Here is a 20,640-nt window from a genome sequence, read left to right on the forward strand (position 1 = left end):
TTAGAAACTCCCCGTACGGCTCACTTGCGTACTCGTACCTACTGATGAGCATGGTCTTTTAAGTAGATTGGTAATGTCCTGTTGTTTCACAATACAGACAGCTCTTGGTGCTCAGTCTGCGTAAGCGTTCAGAAAGGAGACAATCTAGCCATGCCCAGTTGCATGGAGTCCGGAGGAGGCGGGTCGATAGCCCTCAGTGATTCCAGAGGGAACTTGGGTGACATCAGATTCTCCCTGTAATGTAGACACCAGGGACTTCCGGGATTCCTCGGGAAGCGAGGTGGGAACCGTGGACGAGCGAGTGTGACCGGGAACAGACCTCCTCTCCCTCCTATATTCCCATAGACGCCCAGCGATCCGTATGGTCAAGGCTATGGGAGAGTCAAGGTCCATGGGAAGCTCCCGGACTGCGAGCTCATCTTTAATCACCTCCGATAATCCATGAAGGAACATGTCTAACAGGGATTCCGAGTTCCAGGCGCTCTCGGCGGCCAAAGTGTGAAAATCTACCGTGTAGTCTGTTACACTACGGGAGTCTTGACGCAGTTGAAATAGCTTCTGAGCATCCTCTCTCCAGGACAACGGAGAATCAAACACCTTTCTAACCACCGCCACAAACTCCTCCAGACTGAGGCAAACGGTGGATTGTTGCTCTGACACCACCGTAGCCCAGGCGAGAGCCCTCCCGGACATCAGCATTATCAGGTACGCTATCAGCATTATCAGGTACGCTATCAGCGTTATCAGGTACGCTATCAGCATTATCAGGTACGCTATCAGCGTTATCAGGTACGCTATCAGCATTATCAGGTACGCTATCAGCATTACCAGGTACGCTATCAGCGTTATCAGGTACGCTATAAGGGAGCACTGGGAGAGAAACACCCAGCAGGTTCCTGGATCTCCAGCATAGGGCTCCGGAGGAGATAAGCGGGGTTCTCGGGAAGCCGGGGTAGGCTGGGGAGAAGTGTTGCTGATAGCGGGATTACTGAGATTCTGACAGGTTACTGCTTTGGTTTTCTGCCTAGTAGATCATCTGCAGAATTGCTCCAGCAATGCAGTGAAGCATTGCTTCCGTGGCGTTCCACCCAGGTCTGGAGTCCTTACATAAAGTTTTGAATTAGCTCCTTCTGTCTTCCTATGGCGGCTCCATGGAAGGAGACAGCGTTGTGGAGCTGGTCCGAGTCTGCTCTGCAGTCATGGCCAGTTCTTTCTATCACGACTCAGGATAAGACCCAGATGCAGACACAGGAGGCGGAGAGTTTGAAGCTTAGATATTTGTTTTAACACAAGGGGTCGGCAAAGAGCAAGTCGTGGGCAGGCAGAGGTTTGAAATCCAGGTTAGAGACAGGCAGGTACAGGAAGGCAGGCAGGCTCAGGGTCAGGACAAGCAGAAAGGTTTGAACCGGGAAGACTAGAAACAAAAACCTGAGAACAGGATAATGGGAAATGCGCTGGTACGACCTGACAAGACAAGACGAACTGGCAACAGACAAACGGAAAATGCAGGTATAACTAAACAGGAGATAATGGAGAATGGTAGAGACCTGTTGGGGGGGTGGAGACAAGCACAAGACAGGTGAAACAGATCAGGGTGTGACAACTACTACTACGACGCTAACCTCAAATTTTCAACACTAGCTTCTAAAAATGTAAACTTGTAAACTTCTTCCACTACCATAAAAATACTTTTGGTCAACCTGCATGTTTTAAAGTAGTTTTGTTTTTACGGGTTTAGCGCTACAGATGTCAGCAGAAGGCAAAGGTTAATAAAAAAGTATGTCAGATTTGAGTAGTTGTTCTTTCAGCAAGCACACCTAATAAAGAAGATATAAATGAAAGATTGAGAGTGTGACTTCTAAATCAAGTCACAGTAATAAATAAATAAGTCATAGACCAGAATGTGACTGCTGAAGCAGGTCACACTAATGAACTGATGTAGTTGTAGTAAAGTAATCAACCATATGTTACGTTTCATGCCTTCATGTATGTGTGCGTGTTCATGTGTGTGTCTGTGCGTATGTACATATGTGTGTGTGTCTGTGTGTGTGTGTGTGTGTCTGTGCGTATGTACATGTGTGTGGGTGTGTGGGTGTGTGTGTGTGTGTGTGTGTGTGTGTGTGTGTGTGTGTGTGTGTGTGTGTGTGTGTGTGTGTGTGTGTGTGTGTGTGTGTGTGTGTGTGTGTGTGTGTGTGTCATATCCCTCTCCCACACAGAAAGAGCCCGTAGGTACCGTCTAGAGCCCTGTCTAAAAGTCACAGTAACACCCTGTCACACCAAATGTTAGCATTTCACAGAACTGATAGTTAGACGACGGCGTAAAGACCACAGATATGTCACTTTCAATTTGAATATGAGATGTCAAACAACCCACTCTCTCACCGCCCGCCATGCAGTGACTGCCTTCCCCTCCTCCTACTCCTCCTCCTCCTTCTCCACTTCGTCTCCCTCCTCTTCCTCCCCCTCCTGCCCATGCTCTTCCCCCTCCCGCTCCTCCTCCTCCCCCTTCTCCACTTCGTCCTCTTCCCCCTCCTCATCCCCTCCTCCTCCTCATCCCCCTCCTCCTCCTTCTTTTCTCGTTCTCCTCTTCCGATCGGCAGACTGCCAAATGCAGCATAGGAGGAGAGAGAAGAGAGAACACACTGCCTAACCAGATCACCCCCCTGCCTGCCTAACCAGATCACCCCACTGCCTGCCTAACCAGATCACCCCACTGCCTTCCCCAGATCCCCTCACTGCCTTCCCCAGATCCCCCCACTGCCTGCCCCAGATCCCCTCACTGCCTGCCCCAGATCCCCTCACTGCCTGCCCCAGATCCCCCCACTGCCTGACCCAGATCCCCCCACTGCCTGCCCCAGATCCCTCCACGGCCTGCCCAAGATCCCCCCACTACCTGCCCCAGATCCCCCCACTACCTGCCCCAGATCCCCCCACTGCCTGCCCCAGATCCCCCCACTACCTGCCCCAGATCCCCCCACTGCCTGCCCCAGATCCCCCCACTACCTGCCCCAGATCCCCCCACTACCTGCCCCAGATCCCCCCCACTACCTGCCCCAGATCCCCCCCACTACCTGCCCCATTGCAGCACCGATGCACCGCACCACCGCACCCTCTCTCTGACACACATTGCCGCCCGCACTCAGGCGCACACACACTGCCTCCTTTATTTATTTGTTCCTCCTTGGTTGTTTAGACCCCATTAGGGAGCTAATTGTGATGAGGCTGAGGACGGGGGTATTGTAGTAAAGTACAGTTAGTTCATGGCTAATTGCCCCAACAGCTGCTGGTGGTTATGAAAACGAGCAAGAAAAAAGGGATGGGAGGAGATCCAGGAGGCACAGAGGAGAGGAGAGAAGGGGTCTCTTCTCCAGCGCTGGTCCCAGCTCTGGTGCACTCTAGGCTGGGCGCCACATGAGCCGATAGTGGGGCACCACTAGGGTCCCTCTGGAGCTCGACGCAGAACAGAACAGAACAGGCATCAGGATAAATCACCATACTCTCTGAGGAGCCTGCTGTTTTATATTTTCTGTGTGTGTGTGCATGCATTTATGTGTGTGTGCATGTGTGTGTGACAGTATCTCTCCATGTTTTTATATCTGGCAACCTCCCCACCCCACCCCTTCTCCATATTCCCATATGAGCCAACAGACCCCCCTTTGGGCTAGCAGTGCTTCATGTGTGACAGTTAGCATGTGGCAGAACCCTCTGATGTGGAAGGAAGTGAAAGGTGGGTTTCGTGCCAGCTCCACCACAGAGCAGAGCAGAGCAGAGCAGAGCAGAGCAGAGGAGGGATTTCACAGAGGCTGCTGCCAATAGCCTGGTGCTCTGGATGAAAGCCTTGGCGATAAGTCCTGATCCTGTAACCATGCAGGTGAAGGGTGGAGGTATGTGGATAGGGTCCAATGTGTTTCAGCCTATAAGATTGTCCCTTTAGCAACTCTACAGGGTCCAGAGTCTCTACTCTCCTCCTGTTCTCTCTGTTCCACTTCCCTATCAGCTTTAGGCACTTTATCAATTTGTAACTAGCTAGGTAGAACAACCACATATCACAGGCATAGTCAGTACACTTCTCCTCAGTAAAGTAGCTATCAGCGAGGAGGGGTGCTTTGTGGTTATTTAAGAGAGTCTTCGAAGAAAGTAGTGTTTCAGATGTTTTCTGAAGATGGGCAGGGACTCTGCTGTCCTATCTTCAGGGGTTAGCTTCTTCCACTGTTGGGGTGCCAGAACTATCACACCTCAGGATAAGACCAAGATGCAAACACAGGAGGCGGATAGTTCGAATCTCAGATATTTATTATAACACAGGGGGCAGGCAAATGGCAGGTCAAGAGCAGGCAGAGGTTCGTAATCCAGATCAGAGTTAGGCAGGTACCAGACGGCTGGCAGGCTCAGGGTCAGGACAGGCAGAAAGGTTTGAACCGGGAAGAGTCGAAACAAAAACTTGAGAACAGAAAACTGGGTAACACGTTGGTACGACCTGACAAGACAAGACGAACTGGACACAGACAAACAGAAAACGCATAAATACACAGGAGATAATGGGGGAAAAATGGGTGACACCTGGTGGGGGGTGGAGACAAGCACAAGACAGGTGAACTGGGCTGAGCGGGATCTGACATCACGTTAGGGGTAGGAGGGCCAAGAGTCCAGAGGTGGCAGGACTTGGGTTGGGTGTAGGGTTTGAGCATACCCTGAAGGTAGGGAGGGGCAGATCCTCTTGCTGCTCTGTAGGTAAGCACCAGGGTCTTGTAGTGGATGTGAGGTTCGACTGGAAGCCAGTGGAGTGGAGGAGAGGAGAGGAGGTGCAGGGTGACATGGGAGAACATGGGAAGGTTGAACACCAGACGGGCTGCAGCGTTTTTGGATAAGTTGCAGAGGTTTGATGTCACGAGCGGGAAGCCCAGCCAACAGCGAGTTGCAGTAGTCCAGACGGAAGATGACAAGTGCCTGGATTAGGACCTGTGCTGCTTCCTGTGTGAGGTAGGGTCGTACTATGCAGATGTTGTAGAGCATGAACCTGCAGGAGCATGGTAGTAGGTACACCATAGTTATAGCTCTAGCTTAACATGGTAGTAGCTATATCAAAGCTCTAGCCTAGCATGGTAGTAGCTACACCATAGTTCTATTCTAGCATGGTAGTAGCTACACCATAGTTCTATTCTAGCATGGTAGTAGCTACACCATAGCTCTATTCTAGCATGGTAGTAGCTACACCATAGTTATATTCTAGCATGGTAGTAGCTACACCATAGCTCTAGCCTAGCATGGTAGTAGCTACACCATAGTTCTATTCTAGCATGGTAGTAGCTACACCATAGTTATATTCTAGCATGGTAATAGCTACACCATAGCTCTAGCCTAGCATGGTAGTAGCTACACCATAGCTCTATTCTAGCATGGTAGTAGCTACACCATAGTTATATTCTAGCATGGTAGTAGCTACACCATAGCTCTAGCCTAGCATGGTAGTAGCTACACCATAGTTCTATTCTAGCATGGTAGTAGCTACACCATAGTTATATTCTAGCATGGTAATAGCTACACCATAGCTCTAGCCTAGCATGGTAGTAGCTACACCATAGCTCTAGCCTAGCATGGTAGTAGCTACACCATAGTTCTATTCTAGCATGGTAGTAGCTACACCATAGTTATATTCTAGCATGGTAGTAGCTACACCATAGTTCTATTCTAGCATGATAGTAGCTACACCATAGCTCTAGCCTAGCATGATAGTAGCTACACCATAGTTCTATTCTAGCATGGTAGTAGCTACACCATAGCTCTAGCCTAGCATGGTAGTAGCTACACCATAGCTCTAGCCTAGCATGATAGTAGCTACACCATAGTTCTATTCTAGCATGATAGTAGCTACACCATAGTTCTATTCTAGCATGATAGTAGCTACACCATAGCTCTAGCCTAGCATGGTAGTAGCTACACCATAGCTCTATTCCAGCATGGTTTTAGCTACACCATAGCTCTAGCCTAGCATGGTAGTAGCTACACCATAGCTCTAGCCTAGCATGGTAGTAGCTACACCATAGCTCTAGCCTAGCATGGTAGTAGCTACACCATAGTTCTAGCCTAGCATGGTAGTAGCTACACCATAGCTCTAGCCTAGCATGGTAGTAGCTACACCATAGCTCTAGCCTAGCATGATAGTAGCTACACCATAGCTCTAGCCTAGCATGGTAATAGCTACACCATAGCTCTAGCCTAGCATGGTAGTAGCTACACCATAGCTCTAGCCTAGCATGGTAGTAGCTACACCATAGCTCTAGCCTAGCATGGTAGTAGCTACACCATAGCTCTAGCCTAGCATGATAGTAGCTACACCATAGCTCTAGCCTAGCATGGTAATAGCTACACCATAGCTCTAGCCTAGCATGGTAGTAGCTACACCATAGCTCTAGCCTAGCATGGTAATAGCTATACCATAGTTCTAGCCTACGTCCGCCTGACTTGACTGCTCATTTATTCTGTTCATACTAGCCACGCTGATGATGAATGTCCCACAGACTGCACATCTGTTAAAATATTCATCAATCGGGGCGCGCCAATTTAGGAAGGAGGAAAACCAATAAAATGATCTGTGGCAACGGTCATGGTATATTTATATGAATATTTAGGCCGTGGGTGGCACATTGAGATTAATCTGTGCCTTAGTCACTTTTTAACCAATTGCATTTGTTATTTTTTCTTAATATTGAGCAGGGAGAAGGAGAGTAGAGGGGAAGGAGAGAATGACGGGGGAGAGAGGCGGAGGAAAGTGTGAGACAATATGGGAAGGTCTTTGATGTGGAAATGGACTCAGGATTTACACTAATGGTGTTTTAGTATTCAAAAAAGTTATGTCGGTCGGGCTGCAAGAAAACCGTAATTTCATATGTATAATACTTGTTGATTACCAGAAAGCTGCAGAACTGTCTGGATTTGTAATTTTATATTGTTGTTCATTAACTACTTAATGCTACTAAAATGCTGCTATTTCCTTTGTGCTTTTGCAAAAATCTAACTTTCAGTATCATGAAATCAGACCTATTTTTTCCTTGTCTCGAACACAGATGGTTACCAGAAGCACTTGATTAATCAATGTTCCTTACAGTTCATAACAGTGCATTTCTGTACTGTATTTTCTCTCTCCATCTCTCTCTCTCTCTCTCCCTTCCTCCTATCTCAATCTCTCTCCCTCTCTCAATATCCATTCATTTCCATTGAAAGGGCTTCGTTGGCATAGGGAGTCAAACAGACAATAAACAAAAGGGAAATAAACAATTGTAAATGAACAGTAAACATTACACTCACAAACGTTTTAAAATAATATAAACAAATGGTATATTATTGGCTATGTACAGTGTTGTAACAATGTGCAAATAGTTGAAGTATGAAAGGAAAAATAAATAAACAGAAAAATATAGGTTATATTTACAATGGTGTTTTTCTGTCTCTCTCTTCTCTTTGTAGCTCTATTCCATTCAAGTGGGCTGTGTGTGTGGGGGGGGGGATAGGGAGGGGGGGGGTAGGGTGGTGGCGGTGGCTGGGGGGGGCTCGTCCCAGTTGCTGTTCACCCAGCAGAGTCACCCTCTCCTGGGGCAGGCATGACAGGAAGTGGGCCAGATGGCACGGGCCAGGTCTGGAGCATGTGACCTACTCTCTGGAGAATGTGAAGAAACTAAAGGTTAGGGAAGATGGGAAAAGGAGTCAGGGTGAAGGAAAAGAGAAGATTAATGCAGAAAGTAGAGAAAGAAGAGGGAGAGGTGAGGATGGGATGGGAGGAGGGAAGTGCATAGGGGGCGAATAGAGGTGCCTTTAATATTTCTTCTTCTCTTAGGCCCTGTTTGAATACTATAATGTCTCAACAAAGGGAGGAAAGAAGGTTGCATTTAAAAGGTATTTCAACAGGGCCCTGGTTTTGGACGATTTCTGTTTTGAAAGAGTGAGTATTATAGAGCTCAACACTTTCCTCTTGTATGATCCGTCTGTAACACTTCTTATGTAGTTCTGTCCACAGCCATGAACCAAATCTCATTTAATAGTCAGAGAGACAGAAAAACCCTGTGGCTGCTATACCTCAGACACCGAGGAAACCAGGCAGTCTCAGGTGGCTTAGAAAACACACATCCCTGTTTTACCAAGCAGGAAGCTAGCAGGAAGTTAGAGTATTTGTAGTGTACAGTCAGTTCTCTTTTAGATGCCAGAGATCTAGTAACTGTGGTAATGTTGAATGGATGTTTGTCATCATTAGAGGATTTTCTCTCCATCATAACATCTCTCTAGTCGCTCATCGTATTGTAGAACTACAACTTCCTTTTGTATTTCATACATAACTCTCCTTCCCTCTCTCTTTCGCTTCCATCCTGCCTCTTGCTCCCTGCTCCAATTGGCTTTGATCTAAAATTGGCCGGGGTAAGAAGTCTGTCTTTTACAGTCACATTTTCATATGGGGGGCTTTGAACATATTGGAAGGGGGTTCATTTTACACTTTGACTTCCCTGGGACACCGGGAGGGTTGAGCATATGGCAAACACCCTCGTCACTCCCCGCAGCAGCACCCGCCACACCGCCCGCCGGAGTCTCCAGCGACAACAGGAGGGACCATATTCCAATTTCTGCTTCCTGTCAGCGGAGAATCCCAGGGCGCTACCCTCTCTCTCCGATCCTCCTCCCTGATCAGTCCCCCCCATCCCTCCCACACACACACACACACACACACACACACACACACACACACACACACACACACACACACACACACACACACACCAGGAGCAAAGAAGCTTCTCTGTATCATTGTTTGTTATTGTAGAAGTAAGAGTAAAATAACTATGTGTTTCCCTCACACTTTACTGTATAAATGATGGTAGATTTGACAGTCAGAAAGTCAGTGTTTGCAGGGTAACAGTCATTCATTGAAATGTAGAGGCTGATTCATTAAGCCAGTCTTGGTAAGACAAGTCTAATCCATTAAGCCAGTCTTAGTAAGACAAGTCTGATTCATTAAGCCAGTCTTAGTAAGACAAGTCTGATTCATTAAGCCAGTCTTAGTAAGACACGTCTGATTCATTAAGCCAGTCTTAGTAAGACACGTCTGATTCATTAAGCCAGTCTTAGTTAGACAAGGCTGAGTCATTAAGCCAGTCTTAGTTAGACCATATAAGATATAGAATTTATTGTATCCTAATTGTACAGAATATTAATTTTACATAAATGTTTTGGTGTGGTTTAGAATGTAAATTCATTTTGATTTGGCAACGTTACTAAAGCCCATATCCAACCAAAACTCAGATAAGTACACAATATAATTTACATTAGCAGTAGAGCGTGATTTAATTTACAGTGCAGATATTTTGCCGACACTATAAACATAGCTTTGTTCTGTGCAGTAATCTCTGCATGCAGTATAGATGGACATTGAACTATTCTTGAGGGGTCCAGAAGTCCCCACAAGAATATTAAACAAACAAACATTTGACCAACGGGGGAAATGTTGTTACTCCCCATGAGGTCACATGCTATTTCTAGGGAGTTTAGGGTTAAGGTTAGAATTAGTGTTAAGGGTTAGAGTTAGGAGCTAGGGTTAGTTTTAGGGTTAGGGTTAGGGTTAGGAGCTAGGGTTAGAGTTAGGGTTAGGGTTAGGGTTAGGAGCTAGGGTTAGAGTTAGGGTTAGAGTTAGGAGCTAGGGTTAGGAGCTAGGCTTAGTTTAGGGTTAGGGTTAGGAGCTAGGGTTAGTTTAGGGTTAGGAGCTAGGGTTAGGAGCTAGGGTTAGTTTTAGGGTTAGGGTTAGGGTTAGGAGCTAGGGTTAGAGTTAGGGTTAGAGTTAGGAGCTAGGGTTAGGAGCTAGGCTTAGTTTAGGGTTAGGGTTAGGAGCTAGGGTTAGTTTAGGGTTAGGAGCTAGGGTTAGGAGCTAGGGTTAGTTAAGGGTTAGGGTTAGGAGCTAGGGTTAGTTTAGGGTTAGGGTTAGGAGCTAGGGCTAATTTAGGGTTAGGGTTAGGAGCTAGGGTTAGTTTAGGGTTAGGGTTAGGGTTAGGGTTAGGGGCTAGGGTGAGGTTAAGGGTTAGGGTTAGGAGCTAGGGTTAGTTTAGGGTTAGGGTTAGGAGCTAGGGTTAGTTAAGGGTTAGGGTTAGGAGCTAGGGTTAGTTTTAGGGTTAGTAGCTAGGGTTAGTTTAGGGTTAGGGTTAGGAGCTAGGGTTAGTTAAGGGTTAGGGTTAGGAGCTAGGGTTAGTTTAGGGTTAGGGTTGGGAGCTAGGGTTAGTTAAGGGTTAGGGTTAGGAGCTAGGGTTAGTTTAGGGTTAGGAGCTAGGGTTAGTTTAGGGTTAGGAGCTAGGGTTAGTTTAGGGTTAGGATTAGGAGCTAGGGTTAGTTTAGGGTTAGGAGCTGGGGTTAGTTTAGGGTTAGGATTAGGAGCTAGTAGCTAGGGTTAGTTTAAGGGTTAGGACCTAGGGTTATGGTTAAGGTTAGGTTTTTGGGTTAATTAAGGTTAGTGTTAAGGTTAGGGTTAGCGTAAGAATAAGACTAAGGGTTAGGGGTAGGGGTTAGGGAAAATAGAATTTTAAATAGACTGAATTGTGTGTCCCCACAAGGTTAGCAGTACAAGACTGTGTGTGTGTGTGTGTGTGTGTGTGTGAGTGTGTGGGGATCCATGTTTTACATGTTTACATGGATGGTCTCCTGTGATACATTATATTACCACCATCGTACTGACATACGCTACATTACCACCACCGTACTGATATACGCTACATTACCACCACCGTACTGACATACGCTACATTACCACCACCGTACTGACATACGCTACATTACCACCACCGTACTGACATACGCTACATTACCACCACCGTACTGACATATACGCTACATTACCACCACCGTACTGACATACGCTACATTACCACCACCGTACTGAAATACGCTACATTACCACCATCGTACTGACATACGCTACATTACCACCACCGTACTGACATACGCTACATTACCACCACCGTACTGACATACGCTACATTACCACCACCGTACTGACATACGCTACATTACCACCACCGTACTGACATACGCTACATTACCACCACCGTACTGACATATACGCTACATTACCACCACCGTACTGACATACGCTACATTACCACCACCGTACTGACATACGCTACATTACCACCATCGTACTGACATACGCTACATTACCACCACCGTACTGACATACGCTACATTACCACCACCGTACTGACATACGCTACATTACCACCACCGTACTGACATACGCTACATTACCACCACCGTACTGACATACGCTACATTACCACCACCGTACTGACATACGCTACATTACCACCACCGTACTGACATACGCTACATTACCACCACCGTACTGACATATACGCTACATTACCACCACCGTACTGACATACGCTACATTACCACCACCGTATTGACATACGCTACATTACCACCATCGTACTGACATACGCTACATTACCACCACCGTACTGACATACGCTACATTACCACCACCGTACTGACGTACGCTACATTACCACCACCGTACTGACATACGCTACATTACCACCACCATACTGACATACGCTACATTACCACCACCGTACTGACATACGCTACATTACCACCACCGTACTGACATACGCTACATTATCACCACAGTACTGACATACGCTACATTACCACCACCGTACTGAAGTGCTTTACATTACCACCACCATACTGACATACGCTACATTACCACCACCGTACTGAAGTGCTTTACATTACCACCACCGTACTGACATACGCTACATTACCACCATCGTACTGACATACGCTACATTACCACCACCGTACTGACATACGCTACATTACCACCACCGTACTGACATACGCTACATTACCACCACCGTACTGACATACGCTACATTACCACCACCATACTGACATACGCTACATTACCACCACCGTACTGACATACGCTACATTACCACCACCGTACTGACATACGCTACATTACCACCACCGTACTGACATACGCTACATTACCACCACCGTACTGACATACGCTACATTACCACCACCATACTGACATACGCTACATTACCACCACCGTACTGACATACGCTACATTACCACCACCGTACTGACATACGCTACATTATCACCACCGTACTGACATACGCTACATTACCACCACCGTACTGAAGTGCTTTACATTACCACCACCGTACTGACATACGCTACATTACCACCACCGTACTGAAGTGCTTTACATTACCACCACCGTACTGACATACGCTACATTACCACCATCGTACTGACATACGCTACATTACCACCACCGTACTGACATACGCTACATTACCACCACCGTACTGACATACGCTACATTACCACCACCGTACTGACATACGCTACATTACCACCACCATACTGACATACGCTACATTACCACCACCGTACTGACATACGCTACATTACCACCACCGTACTGACATACGCTACATTACCACCACCGTACTGACATACGCTACATTACCACCATCGTACTGACATACATTACATTACCACCACCGTACTGATATATACGCTACATTACCACCACCGTACTGACATACGCTACATTACCACCACCGTACTGACATACGCTACATTACCACCACCGTACTGACATACATTACATTACCACCACCGTACTGACATACGCTAAATTACCACCACCGTACTGACATACGCTACATTACCACCACCGTACTGAAGTGCTTTACATTACCACCACCGTACTGACATACGCTACATTACCACCACCGTACTGAAGTGCTTTACATTACCACCACCGTACTGAAGGGCTTTACATTACCACCACCGTACTGAAGTGCTTTACATTACCACCACCGTACTGAAGTGCTTTACATTACCACCACCGTACTGAAGTGCTTTACATTACCACCACCGTACTGACATACGCTACATTACCACCACCGTACTGACATACGCTACATTACCACCACCGTACTGAAGTGCTTTACATTACCACCACCGTACTGAAGTGCTTTACATTACCACCACCGTACTGAAGTGCTTTACATTACCACCACCGTACTGAAGTGCTTTACATTACCACCACCGTACTGAAGTGCTTTACATTACCACCACCGTACTGAAGTGCTTTACATTACCACCACCGTACTGAAGTGCTTTACATTACCACCACCGTACTGACATATGCTACATTACCACCACCGTACTGAAGTGCTTTACATTACCACCACCGTACTGACATATGCTACATTACCACCACCGTACTGAAGTGCTTTACATTACCACCACCGTACTGAAGTGCTTTACATTACCACCACCGTACTGAAGGGCTTTACATTACCACCACCGTACTGAAGGGCTTTACATTACCACCACCGTACTGAAGTGCTTTACATTACCACCACCGTACTGAAGTGCTTTACATTACCACCACCGTACTGAAGTGCTTTACATTACCACCACAATACTATAATTGTGTCAACCCCTTCCAGGGACGTTTTCATGCTTTTATTCTTAAATACGTTTTCTCTGAATGTTCAGCTTCAGACACCTCCAACTACCATACATTATCCCCACCATCACCGGGGCTGTCGCCCTGTTTGAAGTTAATGTATCAGTCCCAAGTTGTCACTTAACAGTGTGAGACTGTTTATCAGACATGTTTTGAAATAGAATCCTGCTGAAGAAACCTTCCTGTGTTCTTCCTTGTAGAGTGTGTGTTGGTAACCAATACAGCTATATACTGTATGCACAGGACATTGTGTGTGTGTGTGTGTGTGTGTGTGTGTGTGTGTGTGTGTGTGTGTGTGTGTGTGTGTGTGTGTGTGTGTGTCTGTGTGTGTGTGTGTGTGTCTGTGTCTGTTGGCTCCTGGGTGCCACTGTATAAAGCCTTTTTGAGGTCAGATTGCAGGCCATTGCTCTTGTAAAAACCCCTTCAATTATTCAGCAAAGTCAAGTTCTGTTTTATCTCCCTCTTGTCTAAGTGGGCCTGCTTGGGGACAGCAGGGAGGGACAGAGGGATGGAGGGAGGAAAAGAGGAGGGAGAAGAGGAGCATATGAGTATTTTTCTCTTTTTCTATGTGGGCGCGCTTGAGGACAGCAGGGAGGAGAGGGACGGAGGGAGGGAGGGAGGAGAGGGACGGAGGGAGGGAGGGAGGAGAGGGACGGAGGGAGGGAGGGAGGATAGGGATGAGGGAGGGAGGGAGGAGAGGGAGGGAGGGAGGGAGGGAGGGAGGGAGGGAGGGAGGGAGGGAGGGAGGGAGGAGAGGGATGGAGGGAGGGAGGGAGGAGCGTAGGAGTATCGTCTCCACACCTCTGATGCCACTAATTACTGTCTCATTTAGATGTGATTGAAATAACCCAGCAGCTGGAGACATGGAGAAATAGACAACACCAAACAAGGAAGCACCAGCGATATCTTCTCAGATATGGAATGATAGGACTGTATTATACATGATTAATTCTTTCATTAGGCAGGGTGGAGTCCAATTGAGACCGAGGTGTCGTTTACAAGGGAGCTCTGCATGACAAACAATTACACAATTAAGGCAGAATGGGAGAGTAGGAAATACACAAGACATACAAAACATACTAAACACGAACATAAAAAACAACCATATCCCTCAGCAAAGAAGTCCTCAACCAACCATCTGAATGACCTGAAGGACACCAGTCCATCCAACTGTAGAATATTCTGAAGTGTTCCATAAGGAAAGTGTGTTTAAAAACAAAACACTGTTTAACCTAAATCTGTACGTGGCGCAGCAGCAGTAAAGACTTCTTGTCTTTAGAGTTTGTGGTCTGTGGTTCTGTTGTGCATGTTTAAACTGACCAAACGTAGCCGGGGAGACAACATGTATTGTACATGGCCAGCTTACTTCTGAGGTATCTGGAGATATGAGTCGTGTGTGTGAGTCATTGCGCTGGCAGATCAAATGAATGTCTTCCATCTGACATGATGTGACGGCCCATAAGATCTCAGCACATTTCAAAGCCCTCAATTCCAAGGTTCACGTGATCCATTTGAAAATCAACCTACACAAACAGAGAGAACAAATGAAGCCTTGAATCTCTCTCCCGCCTCTCTCTCTCTCTCTCTCCATACTTCTCTCCCTCTCCTTCCCCATCTGTGACAAAGGGCCCAGGCAGGAAGGCTGAAACAGATAGAGAAACATTCCTATCTGTTGTTCTGTGACTTGTGTCCTAGTCTCCTCCCCTCCCAGCCCAAGAGAGCTCCCTCCTGTATGTTGCTGTTCTGTGACTTGTCTCCTAGTCTCCTCCCCTCCCAGCCCAAGAGAGCTCCCTCCTGTATGTTGTTGTTCTGTGACTTGTCTCCTAGTCTCCTCTCCTCCCAGCCCAAGAGAGCTCCCTCCTGTATGTTGCTGTTCTGTGACTTGTCTCCTAGTCTCCTCCCCTCCCAGCCCAAGAGAGCTCCCTCCTGTATGTTGCTGTTCTGTGACTTGTCTCCTAGTCTCCTCTCCTCCCAGCCCAAGAGATCTCCCTCCTGTATGTTGCTGTTCTGTGACTTGTCTCCTCGTCTCCTCCCCTCCCAGCCCAAGAGATCTCCCTCCTGTATGTTGTTCTGTGACTTGTCTCCTAGTCTCCTCTCCTCCCAGCCCAAGAGAGCTCCCTCCTGTATGTTGCTGTTCTGTGAATTGTCTCCTAGTCTCCTCCCCTCCCAGCCCAAGAGAGACCCATCATGCTCTTCTTCTTCATGCTAATGTCTAACTCTTTGGAAGCTTGTAAACTTTATCTAATTAGATACAAAAGTAGATACTCCCTCCTCTCGCACGCACAAACACACCCACACACACACCCACACAAGCACACACATGCAAACACACACACACAGGTTTTGGCAGGTTGCAACATTAATTTATGAAATATGCAGATGTCTTTTGTTTGAAGCAGCTGTTTGGTGCTGGTGCCAGGATTCAATCAGGGATCTCTCCAGGGAGGGCGGGTGTCTGTGTGTGTGTGTGTGTGTGTGTGTGTGTGTGTGTGTGTGTGTGTGTGTGTGTGTGTGTGTGTGTGTGTGTGTGTGTGTGTGTCTGTGTGTGTGTGTGTGTATGTGTGCCTGTGTGCACGACCAGCGGCCAACGGCCCCGTTTGATGTCTGACAGGGACAGAGTGATGCTGACGCTCAAATGGCGGTGATCCAACCGCAGCCCAGCTCTGCAGTGTGTGTGTGTGTGTGTGTGTGTGTTTGTGTGTGTGTTTGCATGCGTGTGTGTGTGTGTGTTTGCATGCATGTGTGTTTTGGATGTGTGTGTTTTCCAAACTGTGGTATAAGGATCCGGTATATGACAGATCGTTCCTTTGTGGAACAGCTATAGATTGTGATTAGGACTGATGATCATTATTGCGAAGCTTGAATGTGGATGGTGTGTGTGTGGTGTGGTGTGGTGTGTGGTGTGTGGTGTGTGGTGTGTGGTGTGTGTGTGTGGTGTGGTGTGGTGTGTGTGTGGTGTGGTGTGGTGTGTGGTGTGGTGTGGTGTGTGTGTAATGTTGTGTGTGTGTATGTCGGGGGGGGGGTAAGGAAACAAGGGAGGAATAGTTATTGTGATGCACTGAGAGGGGGAATAGTTGTTGTGATGCACTGAGAGGGGGAATAGTTGTTGTGATGCACTGAGAGGGGGAATAGTTGTTGTGATGCACTGAGAGGGGGAATAGTTGTTGTGATGCACTGAGAGGGGGAATAGTTTTGTGATGCACTGAGAGGGGGAATAGTTGTTGTGATGCACTGAGAGGGGGAATAGTTATTGTGATGCACTGAGAGGGGGAATAGTTGTTGTGATGCACTGAGAGGGGGAATAGTTGTTGTGATGCACTGAGAGGGGAATAGTTGTTGTGATGCACTGAGAGGGGGAATAGTTGTTGTGATGCACTGAGAGGGGGAATAGTTGTTGTGATGCACTGAGAGGGGGAATAGTTGTTGTGATGCACTGAGAGGGGGAATAGTTTTGTGATGCACTGAGAGGGGGAATAGTTGTTGTGATGCACTGAGAGGGGGAATAGTTGTTGTGATGCACTGAGAGGGGGAATAGTTTTGTGATGCACTGAGAGGGGGAATAGTTGTTGTGATGCACTGAGAGGGAATAGTTATTGTAATGCACTGAGAGGGGGAATAGTTGTTGTGATTCACTGAGAGGGAATAGTTGTTGTGATGCACTGAGAGGGGGAATAGTTATTGTGATGCACTGAGAGGGAATAGTTGTTGTGATGCACTGAGAGAGGGAATAGTTGTTGTGATTCACTGAGAGGGAATAGTTGTTGTGATGCACTGAGAGGGGGAATAGTTGTTGTGATTCACTGAGAGGGAATAGTTATTGTAATGCACTGAGAGGGGGAATAGTTGTTGTGATGCACTGAGAGGGGGAATAGTTGTTGTGATGCACTGAGAGGGGGAATAGTTATTGTGATTCACTGAGAGGGAATAGTTATTGTGATGCACTGAGAGGGGGAATAGTTGTTGTGATGCACTGAGAGGGAATAGTTGTTGTGATGCACTGAGAGGGGGAATAGTGTTGTGATGCACTGAGAGGGGGAATAGTTGTTGTGATGCACTGAGGGGGAATAGTTGTTGTGATGCACTGAGAGGGGGAATAGTTTTGTGATGCACTGAGAGGGGGAATAGTTATTGTGATGCACTGAGAGGGGGAATAGTTGTTGTGATGCACTGAGAGGGGGAATAGTTTTTGTGATGCACTGAGAGGGGGAATAGTTGTTGTGATGCACTGAGAGGGGGAATAGTTGTTGTGATTCACTGAGAGGGAATAGTTGTTGTGATGCACTGAGAGGGGGAATAGTTATTGTGATGCACTGAGAGGGAATAGTTTTGTGATGCACTGAGAGGGGGAATAGTTGTTGTGATGCACTGAGAGGGGGAATAGTTGTTATGATGCACTGAGAGGGGGAATAGTTGTTATGATGCACTGAGAGGGAATAGTTGTTGTGATGCACTGAGAGGGAATAGTTGTTGTGATGCACTGAGAGGGGGAATAGTTGTTATGATGCACTGAGAGGGAATAGTTGTTGTGATGCACTGAGAGGGAATAGTTGTTGTGATGCACTGAGAGGGGGAATAGTTGTTGTGATGCACTGAGAGGGGGAATAGTTGTTGTGATGCACTGAGAGGGGGAATAGTTGTTGTGATGCACTGAGAGGGGGAATAGTTGTTGTGATGCACTGAGAGGGGGAATAGTTGTTGTGATGCACTGAGAGGGAATAGTTGTTGTGATGCACTGAGAGGGGGAATAGTTGTTGTGATGCACTGAGAGGGGGAATAGTTGTTGTGATGCACTGAGAGGGGGAATAGTTGTTGTGATGCACTGAGAGGGAATAGTTATTGTGATGCACTGAGAGGGGGAATAGTTTTTGTGATGCACTGAGAGGGGGAATAGTTGTTGTGATTCACTGAGAGGGGGAATAGTTGTTGTGATGCACTGAGAGGGGGAATAGTTGTTGTGATTCACTGAGAGGGGGAATAGTTGTTGTGATTCACTGAGAGGGAATAGTTGTTGTGATGCACTGAGAGGGGGAATAGTTATTGTGATTCACTGAGAGGGGGAATAGTTGTTATGATGCACTGAGAGGGGGAATAGTTATTGTGATTCACTGAGAGGGAATAGTTGTTGTGATGCACTGAGAGGGGGAATAGTTGTTGTGATGCACTGAGAGGGGGAATAGTTGTTGTGATGCACTGAGAGGGAATAGTTGTTATGATGCACTGAGAGGGGGAATAGTTGTTGTGATGCACTGAGAGGGGGAATAGTTGTTGTGATGCACTGAGAGGGGGAATAGTTGTTGTGATGCACTGAGAGGGAATAGTTGTTGTGATGCACTGAGAGGGGGAATAGTTGTTGGGATGCACTGAGAGGGGGAATAGTGTTGTGATGCACTGAGAGGGGGAATAGTTATTGTGATGCACTGAGAGGGGGAATAGTTGTTGTGATGCACTGAGAGGGGGAATAGTTTTGTGATGCACTGAGAGGGGGAATAGTTGTTGGGATGCACTGAGAGGGGGAATAGTTTTGTGATGCACTGAGAGGGGGAATAGTTTTTGTGATGCACTGAGAGGGGGAATAGTTGTTGTGATGCACTGAGAGGGGGAATAGTTGTTGTGATGCACTGAGAGGGGGAATAGTTATTGTGATGCACTGAGAGGGGGAATAGTTTTTGTGATGCACTGAGAGGGGGAATAGTTTTTGTGATTCACTGAGAGGGGGAATAGTTGTTGTGATGCACTGAGAGGGGAATAGTTTTTGTGATTCACTGAGAGGGGGAATAGTTTTTGTGATGCACTGAGAGGGGGAATAGTTGTTGTGATGCACTGAGAGGGGGAATAGTTGTTATGATGCACTGAGAGGGGGAATAGTTATTGTGATGCACTGAGAGGGGGAATAGTTGTTGTGATGCACTGAGAGGGGGAATAGTTGTTGTGATTCACTGAGAGGGGGAATAGTTGTTGTGATGCACTGAGAGGGAATAGTTATTGTGATGCACTGAGAGGGGGAATAGTTTTTGTGATGCACTGAGAGGGGGAATAGTTGTTGTGATGCACTGAGAGGGGGAATAGTTTTTGTGATGCACTGAGAGGGGGAATAGTTTTTGTGATGCACTGAGAGGGGGAATAGTTTTTGTGATGCACTGAGAGGGGGAATAGTTTTGTGATGCACTGAGAGGGGGAATAGTTATTGTGATGCACTGAGAGGGGGAATAGTTGTTGTGATGCACTGAGAGGGGGAATAGTTTTTGTGATGCACTGAGAGGGGGAATAGTTTTGTGATGCACTGAGAGGGGGAATAGTTATTGTGATGCACTGAGAGGGGGAATAGTTGTTGTGATGCACTGAGAGGGGGAATAGTTTTTGTGATGCACTGAGAGGGGGAATAGTTTTTGTGATGCACTGAGAGGGGGAATAGTTGTTGTGATGCACTGAGAGGGGGAATAGTTATTGTGATGCACTGAGAGAGGGAATAGTTGTTGTGATGCACTGAGAGGGGGAATAGTTGTTGTGATGCACTGAGAGGGGGAATAGTTTTTGTGATGCACTGAGAGGGGGAATAGTTTTGTGATGCACTGAGAGGGGGAATAGTTGTTGTGATGCACTGAGAGGGAATAGTTGTTGTGATGCACTGAGGGGGAATAGTTGTTGTGATGCACTGAGAGAGGGAATAGTTGTTGTGATGCACTGAGAGGGGGAATAGTTGTTGTGATGCACTGAGAGGGGGAATAGTTTTTGTGATGCACTGAGAGGGGGAATAGTTTTGTGATGCACTGAGAGGGGGAATAGTTGTTGTGATGCACTGAGAGGGAATAGTTGTTGTGATGCACTGAGAGGGGGACTAGTTGTTGTGATGCACTGAGAGGGGGAATAGTTGTTGTGATGCACTGAGAGGGGGAATAGTTATTGTGATGCACTGAGAGGGGGAATAGTTGTTGTGATGCACTGAGAGGGGGAATAGTTTTTGTGATGCACCCTTTAAAAAAGAATGAGTGCCAGGGTGAGTTCTGTTCCATCAGAAATCAGATTGACGTCTGACATTTGCTCAAACCGTCCTTTTTCCCCAGACTCTGGCTGCGTCTGAAAACATTACACGACATCAAATCTTTACT

The sequence above is a fragment of the Salmo trutta genome, chromosome 5 (assembly GCF_901001165.1).
Source record: "Salmo trutta chromosome 5, fSalTru1.1, whole genome shotgun sequence".
In the NCBI taxonomy this organism is placed as follows: domain Eukaryota; kingdom Metazoa; phylum Chordata; class Actinopteri; order Salmoniformes; family Salmonidae; genus Salmo; species Salmo trutta.